The sequence below is a fragment of the Bubalus kerabau genome, chromosome 12 (assembly GCF_029407905.1).
Source record: "Bubalus kerabau isolate K-KA32 ecotype Philippines breed swamp buffalo chromosome 12, PCC_UOA_SB_1v2, whole genome shotgun sequence".
NCBI classification, from domain to species: Eukaryota; Metazoa; Chordata; class Mammalia; order Artiodactyla; family Bovidae; genus Bubalus; species Bubalus kerabau.
In genome coordinates, this window is record NC_073635.1 from 60,208,864 (window position 1) to 60,220,526 (window position 11,663).

The window sequence follows — 11,663 nt, forward strand, 5'->3', positions numbered from 1 at the left end:
ATGCCATCCAGCATCTCATCCTCTGTTGTCCCCTACTCCTCATGCCCCCAATCCCTCCCAGCATCAGGATCTTTTCCAATGAGTCAGCTCTTCACATGAGGTGGCCAAAGTATTGGAGTTTCAGCTTTAGCATCAGTCCTTCCAATGAACACCCAGGACTGATATCCTTAAGGATGGACTGGTTGGATCTCCTTGCAGTCAAACGGACTCTCAAGAGTCTTCTCCAACATCACAGTTCAAAAGCATCAATTCTTCAGCGCTCAGCTTTCTTCACAGTCCAACATTCACATCCATACATGACCACAGGAAAAACCATAGCCTTGACTAGACAGACATTTGTTGGCAAAGTAATATCTCTGCTTTTTAATACGCTATCTAGGTTGGTCATAACTTTCCTCCCAAGGTCACTAACATTGGTATAATACATGACAATAACAGATGCATAAAAAGGAATTTTGTCTTCAGAGTAAGTTTAATATTTTATAACTAAGGTTTTAAGTTTTGAGTCAGAGCATCACCATCAGTTCAATTCAGTTCAGTCACTCAGTCGTGTCTGACTTTTTGTGACCCCATGGACTACAGCACACCTAGTTTCCCTCCATCACCAACTTGTAGAGCTTACTCAAACTCATGTTCATTGAATCTGTGATGCCATCCAACTATCTCATCTTCTGTTGCTCCCTTCTCCTCCCGACTTTAGTCTTTTCCAGCATCGGGGCCTTTTCTATTGAGTCAGTTCTTCGCATCAGGTGGCTAAAGTATTGGAGTTTCAGCTTCAGCATCAGTCCTTCCAAAACATATTCATTACCAATTTCCTTTAGGATTGACTGGTTGGATCTCCTTTCAGTTCAAGGGACTCTCAAGAGGCTTCTTCAACACCACAGTTCAAAAGCATCAATTCTTTGGCACTCTAAGCTTTCGTTATAGTCCAGCTCTCACATCCATACATGACTACTGGAAAAAATATAGCCTTGACTAGATGGACCTTTGGTGACAAAGTAATGTCTCTGCTTTTTAATATGCTGTCTAGGTTGTTCATAACTTTCCTTCCAAGGAGTAAGCATCTTTTAATTACATGGCTGCAGTTACAAAATCATCTGCAGTGATTTTGGAGCCCCCCAAAATGAAGTCAGTCACTGGTTCCACTGTTTCCCCATCTATTTGCCATGAATTGATGGGACAGGATGCCATTATCTTAGTTTTCTGAATGTTGAGCTTTAAGCCAACTTTTCCACTCTCCTCTTTCACTTTCTTCAAGAGGCACTTTAGTTCTTCTTTACTTTCTGCCGTATGGGTGGTGTGTCTGCACTTCTGAGGTTATTGATATTTCTGCCAACAATCTTGATTCCAGCTTGTGCTTCATCCAGCCCAGCGTTTCTCATGATGTACTCTGCATATAAGTTAAATAAGCAGGGTGACAATATACAGACTTGACATACTCCTTTCCCTATTTAGAACCAGTCAGTTGTTCCATGTCCAGTTCTAACTGTTGCTTCCTGACCTGCATACAGATTTCTCAGGAGGCAGGACAGGTGATCTGGTATTCCCATCTCTTGAAGAATTTTCCAGAGTTTGTTGTGATCCACACAGTCAAAGACTTTGGCGTAGTCAATAAAGCAGAAATAGATGTTTTTCTGGAACTCTCTTGCTTTTTCAATGATCCAACGGATGTTGGCAATTTGATCTCTGGTTCCTTTGCCTTTTCTTAATCTAGCTTGAACATCTGAAATTTCATGGTTCATGTACTGTTGAAGCCTGGCTTGGAGAATTTTGAGCACCACCATAGTGTTTTCATAAACCAAGAATAGATTGAATTTGGCTTAGGGTGAAATTCTGCTTTCAATTCAGCTCTTACTGCAATCTGAGAACAAAATCTAGTTTATATTTAACACTTTGGAATGTTATCAATTGGCATATAAATATGTATCTATTTTGCAATAAGAAATTTGTAATAGTTAATGACTAAGAAAATATGTTATGATTAAATATTTGTGATTAACATTAAGAAATTTTTAAATAGCTAAGTAAATAAGAAAATAGACTGCTACTACAGGGCTTCCATGCTGACTCAGACAGTAAAGAAACTGCCTGCAATGCAGGAGACCGGGGTTCAATACATGGGTCAGGAAAAACCCATGGAGAAAGGAATGGCAACCCACTCCACTAAGTATTCTTGCCTGGAGAAGTTCATGGATAGAGGAACATGGAGGGCTACAATCCCTAAGATTGCAAACAGCTGGACACAACTAGGTGACTAACATAATTACTAACAGTATACTCAGCTAATTATCTCTAAAAAAGAAATAGGCTTTTATAGTCTTTCTTCCCTGAAAACAGGAGGCCAGGATTGAGTGCTGGTACTTTGTATGGATCATGATATCAGGAAGCAAGATGGAGGATGCAGGAAGAAGGAGGTAGGTACATGAAAAAATAAATTAAAAGCTGTTATTAAAGCTGCTGCTTTATTAATGGCAGCTCATTTGTCAGGACGTCATTTAAAAATTGTGCCACTCCAAATTGTGTACCTGAGGTGTGGTAGCCAAAGCATTAATCCTACCTCAATTTGTTAGGTATTTTCCACCTCCACTGATGTCAATTGCCTTTTAGTTCAGATAAAGCATATTTAGTGAGTTTTTTGTCATAGTTTCAATTAGAAAGATATGTGACACAGCTATATTGTGGGATACTGTTGGTTGACTCTAAACTGGAAATTGTATAGAAATGAGCACTGAAACTGAGATTGAAGACAGAAATATTGTAGGGTACTGTTGGTTGAATCAATCTGTAAATTGTATAGGAATGCCCACCAGAGCTGAGGGCGAAGTCAGAGGGAACCTCATATGATATCATATAATCACCAAAAGTACCCACTACATTTTTGTTTCTTTGAACTAATAGATATTTATAACATTTAAATGGTAGTTATATTTATTAATGTTTCTATATATTTATCTTTGTACTTTAAACCTACCTTATATGTATATTTATAGTATTTTTTGTAGATAATATAGAGTTGGATCATTTTTTAAAATCCACTTTTTCAATCTCTTTCAATAGCTTAAGTCATACATATTTAAGATAATTATTGATAGGCTATAGCAAAGTTTGTTATTTTGTTTTGTATTTTTTATTATCTCTGGTTTTCATATCTTTTATTCTACATTAATGTGGGCCACTTTAACATTTGAATAATTTCCCTTTTAATATGCTTATTGGTATTTTGCATGTATTGTTTTACAGTGTTTAGTGGTTGCTCCAGAGATTACATTATACATACAAAACTTATCACAGTCTACTGGTGTTCATATTTTACCAGTTTGAAAAAAACTACAAAATTCTTAGCAACTTTGTCTCTTTGATTCTCATATTTATAATTGTCTTTAAATTTTTCCTCTCCATATATTTGAATCCAGCATTTTAATTTTGGTTTCAATGATCAAGCATAACTGAGAAGACATATCAGGAGAAAGAAAGTGGATTGTGTTCAGTCACATTTCACTTTTTACATTATTCTTTCTTCTTTACCGATGCTCTCAACTTTCTTCTTTTATCATTTCCTTTATTTTCACAGAACTTGCTTTTGGCCACTATTTTTGGGTAGGTCGATTGTTGACAAATTCTTAGGTTTTTTTCATGTGTGAATGTAATGAGTTTCTCTTCATTCCTGATGGGTATTTTCACTGGGTATAAAATTATCATGTCCTTTTCTCCAGCTGTTTAAAATATTTTCCACTTCCCTTTGGCTTCCACTGTGTTGGATCAGAAATTGACTGTTATTCAAATTGTTCACCCGACCACCACTAAAGTTCCATTTCTATCTGTATGCTTTCAATATTTTTTGTCTGTTTAATTTTCAGAAGTTTGATTATGATCTAGATAGGTGTAGATTTAAATATATCCTATATGTGATTGGTTCAGTTATTTGGGTCTGTAGGGTTATGGCTTGTGTCAAAGTTAGGGAGAGGAATCAGTCATTATTCCAGGACTTGGCAGCAAAACTATTTTTATCCTCTGTCCTCAGGACTCTAAAAACAATGACATTAGATTTTGGGGTTATAGTCCAACAGGTTCCAGGACCCTGCCCATATTTTCTTCACATTCTTTTATCTATGGTGTTCATATTTTAGTTCTGTTTGTCTTCAAGTACATTGATTTTTTTCTCTGTTTCCACCATTGGTTGTTGAGATCATTTGTTGAGATTTTATGTTATTATAATTATTTTTTTTATTTTAAAATTCCCATTCAGTTCTTCAGTGGGTTTACTCCAGACATAACATGAAGGATCCTTGTGGGTTTAAAATGGTCTTTATATTAATGTTGAATTTTAGGTTTTTTTTTTTTTTTTTTTTAACCTTTACATAATTGTATTAGTTTTGCCAAATATCAAAATGAATCCGCCACAGGTAAAGATGTAATTACTGAGCAAAACTAGGTAGAAGGTTTATGGGAGCTCTCTGTATGTTTTTAAATTGTATGTGCATCTACAGCCATCTCAAAAATAAAAATGATAATAAAAAATAAGTAAAAGAGAAAAAAAACTGCCCTTACTCTAAAAATTTAAACATCAGATCAGATCAGTCGCTCAGTCGTGTCCTACTCTTTGCGACCCCATGAATCACAGCACGACAGGCCTCCCTGTGCATCACCAACTACCGGAGTTCACTCACACTCACGTCCATTGAGTCCGTGATGCCATCCAGACATCTCATCCTCTGTCGTCCCCTTCTCCTCCTGCCCCCAATCCCTCCCAGCATCAGAGTCTTTTCCAATGAGTCAACTCTTCGCACGAGGTGGCCAAAGTACTGGAGTTTCAGCTTTAGCATCATTCCTTCCAAAGAAATCCCAGGGCTGATCTCCTTCAGAATGGACTGGCTGGATCTCCTTGCAGTCCAAGGGACTCTCAAGAGTCTTCTCCAAAACCACAGTTCAAAAGCATCAATTCTTTGGTGCTCAGCCTTCTTCACAGTCCAACTCTCATCCATACATGACCACAGGAAAAACTATAGCCTTGACTAGACGAACCTTTGTTGGCAAAGTAATGTCTCTGCTTTTGAATATGCTATCTAGGTTGGTCATAACTTTCCTTCCAAGGAGTAAGCATCTTTTAATTTCATGGCTGCAGTCACTATCTGCAGTGATTTTGGAGCCCCCAAAAATAAAGTCTGACACTGTTTCCACTGTTTCCCCATCTATTTCCCATGAAGTGGTGGGACCGCATGCCATGATCTTTGTTTTCTGAATGTTGAGCTTTAAGCCAACTTTTTCACTCTTCACTTTCACTTTCATCAAGAGGCTTTTTAGTTCCTCTTCATTTCCTGCCATAAGGGTGGTGTCATCTGCATATCTGAGGTTATTGGTCTGCATATCTGAGGTTACTGATATTTCTCCCTGCAATCTTTATTCCAGCTTGTGTTTCTTCCAGTCCAGCGTTTCTCATGATGTACTCTGCATAGAAGTTAAATAAACAGGGTGACAATATACAGCCTTGATGAACTCCTTTTCCTATTTGGAACCAGTCTGTTGTTCCATGTCCAGTTCTAACTGTTGCTTCCTGACCTGCATACAAATTTCTCAAGAGGCAGATCAGATGGTCTGGTATTCCCATCTCTTGAAGAGTTTTCCACAGTTTATTGTGATCCACACAGTCAAAGGCTTTGGCATAGTCAATAAAGCAGAAATAGATGCTTTTCTGGAATGGTTTTGCTTTTTCCATGATCCAGCGGATGTTGGCAATTTGTTTCCTCTGCCTTTTCTAAAACCAGCTTGAACATCAGGAAGTTCACGGTTCACATATTGCTGAAGCCTGGCTGGGAGAATTTTGAGCATTACTTTACTAGCGTGTGAGATGAGTGCAATTGTGCGGTAGTTTGAGCATTCTTTGGCATTGCCTTTCTTTAGGATTGGAATGAAAACTGACCTTTTCCAGTCCTGTGGCCACTGCTGAGTTTTCCAAATTAGCTTTCCAAATTTCCAATATTAGGCATATTGAGTGCAGCACTTTCACAGCATCATCTTTCAGGATTTGGAATAGCTGCACTGGAATTCCATCACCTCCACTAGCTTTGTTCGTAGTGATGCTTTCTAAGGCCCACTTGACTTCACATTCCAGGATGTCTGGCTCTAGGTCAGTGATCACACCATTGTGATTATCTGGGTCATGAAGATCTTTTTTGTACAGTTCTTCTGTGTAGTCTTGCCATGTCTTCTTAATATCTTCTGCTTCTATTAGGTCCATACCATTTCTGTCCTTTATCAAGCTCATCTTTGTATGAAATGTTCCTTTGGATCTCTGACTTTCTTAAAGAGATCTCTAGTCTTTCCCATTCTGTTGTTTTCCTCTATTTCTTTGCATTGATCACTGAAGAAGGCTTTCTTATCTCTTCTTGCTCTTCTTTGGAACTCTGCATTCAGATGTTTACATCTTTCCTTTTCTCCTTTACCTTTCGCTTCTCTTCTTTTCACAGCTATTTGTAAGGCCTCCCCAGACAGCCATTTTGCTATTTTGCATTTCTTTTCTATGGGAATGGTCTTGATCCCTGTCTCCTGTACAATGTCACGAACCTCATTCCATAGTTCATCAGGCACTCTATCAGATCTAGGCCCTTAAGTCTATTTCTCACTTCCACTGTATAATCATAAGGGATTTGATTTAGGTCATACCTGAATGGTCTAGTGGTTTTCCCCACTTTCTTCAATTTCAGTCTGAATTTGGCAATAAGGAGTTCATGATCTGAGCCACAGTCAGCTCCTGGTCTTGTTTTTGTTGACTGTATAGAGGTTCTCCATCTTTGGCTGCAAAAAATATAATCAATCTGATTTCGGTGTTGACCATCTGGTGATTTAAACATAACAATACTCAAAAATAGATTTTACACTTTCATGAAGCTGATTAGTATTTGTTCTAATTAGTAATACCACATTACATTTAACACAGAATTTAATAACTTTTGCAAATAAATCGTTTATTGCATCTCATGTAGTTTTGGGTCCATGGTAAGTGTTCAGCTTCAAATATCTTACTGGGACTCTTTCATGAATTTGTAATCAGATGATAGCTGGGACCACAGTCATTTGAAAACCTGAATGGAGATTGGAGGTTCACTCACATAGTTGGCAAACTGGTATTGATTGTTAACTAAGGACATTCGTTTTTCTCTATTTGTACCTCTCCTTTGTTATTTTTATGTTTTTATTTGTTTTAATTGCATGGTAGTAAACTTTCTTCAGAGCAAGTCATCTAAGAGAACAGCTTGGAAATGAGGAAGCCTGTTATGACATGGGGCGGCGGCCGAGAGGACCAACCCCATGCTCAAGGAGCGGTGGCTGTGCAGGCGCAGGAGGACCTAGAGGAGCTATCCCACATTGAAGGTCAGGAAGGGTGGCAGTGAGGAGATACCCTTTGTCCAAGGTAAGGAGCAGCTTTGCGGGAGCAGCCGTGAAGAGATACCTCATGCCCAAGGTAAGAGAAACCCAAGTAAGACGGTAGGTGCTGCAAGAGGACATCAGAGTGCAAACACACTGAAACCATACTCACAGAAAACTAGTCAATCTAATCACACTAGGACCACAGCCTTGTCTAACTCAAAGAAACTAAGCCATACTGGTGGGGCAACCCAAAATGGGCAGGTCATGGTGGAGAGATCTGACAGAATGTGGTCCACTGGAGAAGGGAATGGCAAACCACATCAGTATTCTTGCCTTGAGAACCCCATGAACAGTATGAAAAGGCAAAATGATAGGATACTGAAAGAGGAACTCCCCAGGTCAGTAAGGGCCCAATATGCTACTGGAGATCAGTGGAGAAACAACTCCAGAAAGAAGGAAGGGATGGAGCCAAAGCAAAAAGAATACCCAGCTGTGGATGTGACTGGTGATAGAAGCAAGGTCCGATGCTGTAAAGAGCAATATTTCATAGGAACCTGGAATGTCAGGTCCATGAATCAAGGCAAATTGGAAGTGGTCAAACAAGAGATGGCAAGAGTGAATGTTGACATTCTAGGAATCAGCAAACTCAAATGGCCTGGAATGGGTGAATTTAACTCAGATGACCATTATATCTACTACTGCAGGCAGGAATCCCTCAGAAGAAATGGAGTAGCCATCATGGTCAACCAAAGAGTCTGAAATGCAGTACTTGGATGCAATCTCAAAAACGACAGAATGATCTCTGTTTGTTTCCAAGGCAAACCATTCAATATCACAGTAATCCAAGTCTATGCCCCAACCAGTAATGCTGAAGAAGCTGAAGTTGAACAGTTCTATGAAGACCTACAAGACCTTTTAGAACTAACACCCAAAAAAGATGTCCTTTTCATTATAGGGGACTGGAATGCAAAAGTAGGACGTCAAGAAACACCTGGAGTAACAGGCAAATTTGGCCTTGGAATACGGAATAAAGCAGGGCAAAGACTAAGAGAGTTTTGCCAAGAAAATGCACTGGTCATAGCAAACACCCTCTTCCAACAACACAAGAGAAGACTCTACGCATGGACATCACCAGATGGTCAACACCGAAATCAGATTGATTATATTCTTTGCAGCCAAAGATGGAGAGGCTCTATACAGTCAACAAAAACAAGACCAGGAGCTGACTGTGGCTCAGATCATGAACTCCTTATTGCCAAATTCAGACTTAAATTGAAGAAAGTAGGGAAAACCACTAGACCATTCAGGTATGACCTAAATCAAATCCTTTATGATTATACAATGGAAGTGAGAAATAGATTTAAGGGACTAGATCTGATAGATAGAGTGCCTGATGAACTATGGAATGAGGTTCGTGACATTGTACAGGAGACAGGGATCAAAAGAAATGCAAAAAAGCAAAACAGCTGTCTGGGGAGGCCTTACAAATAGCTGTGAAAAGAAGGGAAGCAAAAAGCAACGGAGAAAAGGAAAGACATAAGCATCTGAATGCAGAGATCCAAAGAATGGCAAGAACTGATAAGAAAGCCTTTTTCAGCGATCAATGCAAAGAAATAGAGGAAAACAACAGAATGGGAAAGACTAGAGATCTCTTCAAGAAAATTAGAGATACCAAGGGGACAGTTCATGCAAAGATGGGCTCAAAAAAGGACAAATGGTATAGACCTAACAGAAGCAGAAGATATTAAGAAGAGGTGGCAAGAATACACAGAAGAACTGTACAAAAAAGACCTTCATGACCCAGATCATCGTGATGGTATGATAAATCACCTAGAGCCAGATACCCTGGAATGTGAAGTCAAGTGGGCCTTAGAAAGCATCATTACGAACAAAGCTAGTAGAGGTGATGGAATTCCAATTGAGCTATTTCAAATTCTGAAAGATAATGCTGTGAAAGTGCTGCACTCAATATGCCAGCAAATTTGGAAAACTCAGCAGTGGCCACAGGGCTGGAAAAGTTGTTTTCATTCCAATCCCAAAGAAAGGCAATGCCAAAGAATGCTCAAACTACCACACAATTGCACTCATCTCACATGCTAGTAAAGTAATGCTCAAAATTCTCCCAGCCAGGCTTCAGCAATATGTGAACCGTGAACTTCCTGATGTTCAAGCTGGTTTTCGAAAAGGCAGAGGAACCAGAGATCAAATTGCCAACATCCTCTGGATCATGGAAAAAGCAAGAGAGTTCCAGAGAAGCATCTATTTCTGCTTTATTGGCTATATCAAAGCCTTTGACTGCATGTATCAGAATAAACTGGAAAATTCTGAAAGAAATGGGAATACCAGACCATCTGACCTGCCTCTTGAGAAATCTGTATGCAAGTCAGGAAGCAACAGTTAAAACCGGACATGGAACAACAGACTGCTTCCAAATAGGAAAAGGAGTACATCAAGGCTGTATATTGTCACCCTGCTTATTTAACTTAATGCAGAGTACATCATGAGAAACGCTGGACTGGAAGAAACACAAGCTGGAATCAAGATTGCAGGGAGAAATATCAATAACCTCAGATACGCAGATGACACCATTCTTATGGCAGAAAGTGAAGAAGAACTAAAAAGCCTCCTGATGAAAGTGAAAGTGGAGAGTGAAAAAGTTGGCTTAAAGCTCAACATTCAGAAAACAAAGATCATGGCTTCTGATCCCAGCACTTCATGGGAAATAGATGGGGAAACAGTGGATACAGTGTCAGACTTTATTTTTCTGGGCTCTAAAATCACTGCATATAGTGACTGCAGCCATGAAATTAAAAGATGCTTACTCCTTGGAAGGAAAGTTATGACCAACCTAGATAGCATATTGAAAAGCAGAGACATTACTTTTCCAACAAAGGTCTGTCTTGTCAAGGCTATGGTTTTACCAGTGGTCAAGTATGGATGAGAGTGTTGTACTGTGAAGAAGGCTGAGCACCGAAGAATTGATGCTTTTGAACTGTGGTGTTGGAGAAGACTCTTGAGAGTCCCTTGGACTGCAAGGAGATCCAACCAGTCCATTCTAAAGGAAATCATCCTGGGTGTTCTTTGGAAGCAATGATGCTAAAGCTGAAACTCCAGGACTTTGGCCACCTCATGCGAAGAGTTGACTCACTGGAAAAGACTCTGATGCTGGGAGGGATTGGGGGCAGGAGGATAAGGGGACGACAGAGGATGAGAGGGCTGGATGGTATCACTGACTTGATGGAGCTGACTTTGAGTGGACTCCTGGAGATGGTGATGGAGAGGGAGGCCTGGCATGGTGCAATTCATGGGGTTGCAAAGAGTCGGACACAACTGAGCGACTGAACTGAACTGAACCTCTCTACCGTGTAAACAGTGTCAGACTTTATTTTTGGTGGCTCCAAAATCACTGCAGACGGTGATTGCAGCCATGAAAGTAAAAGACACTTACTCCTTGGAAGGCAAGTTTTGACCTTCCTAGAAAGCATATTCAAAATCAGAGACATTACTTTGCCAGCAAAGGTCCATCTAGTGAAGGCTATGGTTTTTCCAGTGGTCATGTATGGATGTGAGAGTTGGACTGTGAAGAAAGCTAATGCCGAAGAATTGATGGTTTTGAACTGTGGTGTTGGAGAAGACTCTTGAGAGTCCCTTGGACTGCAAGGAGATACAACCAGTTCATCCTAAAGGAGATCAGTCCTGGGTGTTCATTGAAAGGATTGATGCTTAAGCTGAAACTCCAATACTTTGTCCACCTCATGCAAAGGGTTGAATCATTGGAAAAAACCCTGATACTAGGCAGGATTGGGGGCAGGAGGAGAAGGGGATGACAGAGGATGAGATGGCTGGATAGTATCACCAACTCGATGGACATGAGTTTGAGTGAACTCCAGGAATTTGTGATGGACAGGGAGGCCAGGTGTGCTCTGATTCATGGGGTCGCAAAGAGTCGGACACAGCTGAGCAACTGAACTGAACCTTTCTACAGGCTGAGTAACATTTTTAAGGGAAAAAATAAATTTATTTACTTGTTAAAATTACTAATTATGTGCAAGTGTGCCAAACTGTTAATTGACGATAGCGTACCCATGCTGCTGTTGCTAAGTTGCCTCAGTTTTGTCCGACTCTGTGCGACCCCATGGACTGCAGCCCACCAGGCTCCTCCATCCATAGCGTTTTCCAGGCAAGAGTACTGAAGTGGGGTGCCATTGCCTTCTCCAACAGTACCCATACTATATCATTATTGACCCCATCTAAAATTTTATGCTGCTTATTAGAGAGTAAAGGGACATAATTTCCCT